This window comes from Coregonus clupeaformis, unplaced genomic scaffold, assembly GCF_020615455.1.
Source record: "Coregonus clupeaformis isolate EN_2021a unplaced genomic scaffold, ASM2061545v1 scaf4519, whole genome shotgun sequence".
In the NCBI taxonomy this organism is placed as follows: Eukaryota; Metazoa; Chordata; class Actinopteri; order Salmoniformes; family Salmonidae; genus Coregonus; species Coregonus clupeaformis.
The window spans coordinates 16970-20111 of NW_025537973.1; the positions used below are offsets into that span (position 1 = coordinate 16970).

General features: G+C 41.5%; 2 long non-coding RNA genes across 2 annotated transcripts; both read left to right on the forward strand.

Annotated features, from left to right (window-relative positions):
• The first annotated feature begins 630 nt into the window (after positions 1-630).
• LOC123490717 lies at positions 631-1016 on the forward strand. Its single transcript, XR_006661023.1, has 3 exons — positions 631-677; positions 758-856; positions 991-1016. It is a non-coding gene; the product is annotated as an uncharacterized LOC123490717 (long non-coding RNA).
• Positions 1017-1048: 32 nt separating this feature from the next.
• On the forward strand, positions 1049-1785 carry LOC123490716. Its single transcript, XR_006661022.1, has 4 exons — positions 1049-1095; positions 1345-1443; positions 1567-1614; positions 1739-1785. It is a non-coding gene; the product is annotated as an uncharacterized LOC123490716 (long non-coding RNA).
• The last annotated feature ends 1357 nt before the right edge of the window (positions 1786-3142 follow it).

The window sequence follows — 3142 nt, forward strand, 5'->3', positions numbered from 1 at the left end:
TTAAACACACAGGTAACCATGCAGATTATTGGACAAAGCTCTTTTTATCTAATTGGCAGGATTACCTTCGGTATCTACTATGGTAGTGGGATACTTTGATGCCCTTAAAACTGTTCCCTCATTTTCTTACAGATTTGTAAGACTGAGCAGCACATTTCCATCTCTCGTGCTGGCATGATGGTATTGGATGAACTGTCCTCTCAGCTTGAAGAGGTAGCCATTCATCTGCAGGTACTTCAGACATGTTCTTAACATTTATATCTCAGACCTGTGTATTTCAACTATTATCATTGCAGTGGCCTCCTCTTGCAATCTTCCCTATGCCAATATTTTACTCCTATACAGTACCAGTCTATCATTCAAACTGACTCTTAAATTGATCCTGTCTTGTTCCTTAGTACGTTGATGAGGAGGTTGGGCACCGGTCCTGTCTGGCTTTAATCCCTTGGTCTGGACCCTTGTGTGTTCCTATTTTTGTGAGTCTATCCATTCTGATACTCTCTGGTCTTTAGAGGATATTAAAGATTAACATCAAGTCACTAGTTTTCTATAAAACCACATAATGAAAAAACATATTCCTTGTCTTCATAGCCTGTCTTCTCCAAGGCCAAACCAGTCTACTACCTCACTGTGCTGGGAGAATGCTGGTAACAGAGCTTGCAGTGTTAAACACACAGGTAACCAAACACATTATTAACCAAAGCTCATCTGATCTTATAGGGAGAATTTACTTTACCCTGTTCCCTTTTTTTCACAGACTTCCAAATTGGTTATTGAGGAGCCTACCATTCACCTCACTGAAGCTGGGAGGCTAGTGCTTGACGAACTGTCAGCACCTTCAGATAGCCATTCACAGGTAGTCAATCACATTATTAGACAGTCATAGCTGATTAGTAATAGTACACATTACCATGTCCTCTATCTCCACAATTGTGTGTCTTATTAATCACAGAGCAATCTCTATAATTAGGGGATGTCTTTGTTTTTCAGCCAAATAGGGAAGACTCTGGTTTTCCTATGAGAAGTTGCAGCTGGTTGGGAACTGGGAGTTCGTTTCATTTCCATTACTGGAATATCCATTATGGACGAGTGCAGGTACTTCAGACATATTCTTAACATTTATGAACACACCTGTGTATTTGAACTCCCAATTGTCTCTGGGTTTTCTTTTTGTATGTCTGTCCCTAATTGAAACCTAGGGGGAAACTTATCGTACGAACATCATGTGGGCTCTATATCACTGCCAGGGATTATACTCAGAACTGAAATCGCCTGCCAAATGTTATAGACATCTACAGCTAACATATAGAGAGGTCTGAGACTGAAGGAGTTTTTTCTTTATAGCAAAATGAAGAGGACATGCATCACCTGTGCATTGTGAGGGGAGTGGAGAAGCAGCTGTGGTGGAGCAGAGTCATCCAGGAAAAAATCCTGGACCCATGGGTGAGAGATTCTCAACTGGTCTTTCGTCTCAAATGCACCTGATTTGTGTCAAATGACGCACACATGCTATAGGTCTACTTATATTTCCTGGATGAAATGTAATGTTTTCTGTCTCTTTTAAAGGGTCTCGTCCAGGTGGTCCTCACCAACAAGAAGCTGATTGGTATTAAGGTACAGTCAGGCAATTTTTCACAGAAAAAATGTAAAGTGGCAAATGTCCATTTACCTATTTGAATAAATACATGTTGACAGAAAATGAAATTACACGTTCTAATCTCTTGCCTCATTTTTTTAGTTCCTTGGTAGAAGGATCCATGGACTCATGTCCGGCCTTGTCAAGAGGGGAGGTCTGAGTTCACCTATTATGAGGATGCCCAGGACACCCCGTTGCTTCTCTGTGTTATGATTTATTTCAGTGTTTGGTTGAGGGGTTTTCAATATGGTGGTTTTTCAGTGTTGGGCTGACAGTGTCACATGTTGTGTGTTAAACAGCAGGTGGATATCTCCACCACAGTGGAGGGGTACCAGGAGAGAGGGGATGAGATGATGGCATATCAGTTCTCACCTCTGACATCATCACCACCCCCTCATGAGCCGTCCTCTGGCTCCTCTCACCAGTTCCCAGAATTCTCCGCCTCCCCCTTTCCCTTCCGATTCCCCTCCCAGTCCCCCTCCACCTTACCACTCCACCCAGGACCAGGACCAGACCCCTGACAGCACTCCTCAGGTAAAACTCTTTCTACAGTCAATAATTCTTATTTCATTTGTACTTGTGTGTACAGGTGTGTGTCATTGTTTTGGTATCGATAGGTTTGTGTTGTCTGTCAAGGGTCAAGTTGTTAGGTCAAGATGAAAGTATTGTTGTGATGTCACTGAATGTTTTGTCTGCTTCAGTTGATGTTGCAGGTGAAATGCAGTTTAGTAGAGTTTAAGTTAATGTGATGTCTGTTTTAGGAGTTTGAGGAGGAGTTTGTGGAGGAGCAAAATAATGCTGCAGATGTGCCCCAGTTGCGGTGGGTTCGCTTTCATGTGTTCATCTATAGTAAAAACCTTTGCTTTGAAATAATCTGCCCAATATTGTAGTTATACAGATGTAGGATCTTAATTTGAGACAGTTTGCTACAGCAGGGAAAATAATCCTGCAGCAACAGATACATTTTTCGTTAGGGCAAATCGAGTCTAAAATTTCAAAGTGGAAATTACAAACTTGAAAATTCCAAATACGCTACAAGTTTGCATTTCCTGCCGTGCAGGAAAATTCTCAGCAACAAAAGAGTGATCAAATTAAGATCCTACATTGGTATGGTCTTTCTGAGTCCTGCAGTTATAATATAGGCTAACATAAAATGATTTCTTAATTTCATGGCACTGATGTTTTAGCTTCTTAGGTTGAACATTTGTTATTGAACATTTCTATTTACAGGCGTTACTTTGAATACCAAGGGACAACCAACTTCTCTCTGAGGCTGGCCGCTATCAGACGTGCTATGGAGGTGAGAAAATGTGAATTTGGCACCTTTTGTATTTCACTTCATGAACATTTCTGGACTATTTGTAAATGTACTGTCTTGTTCTCACAGGCTCTGACATCCTCAGACAGTACCTCCCTCAATTACCTCACCCACGCTGGGAGGATGGTGTTGAGTGGACTATCCAAGCTCAACCAGCAGGTAACCAATTACATAATTGTGCAACGTTC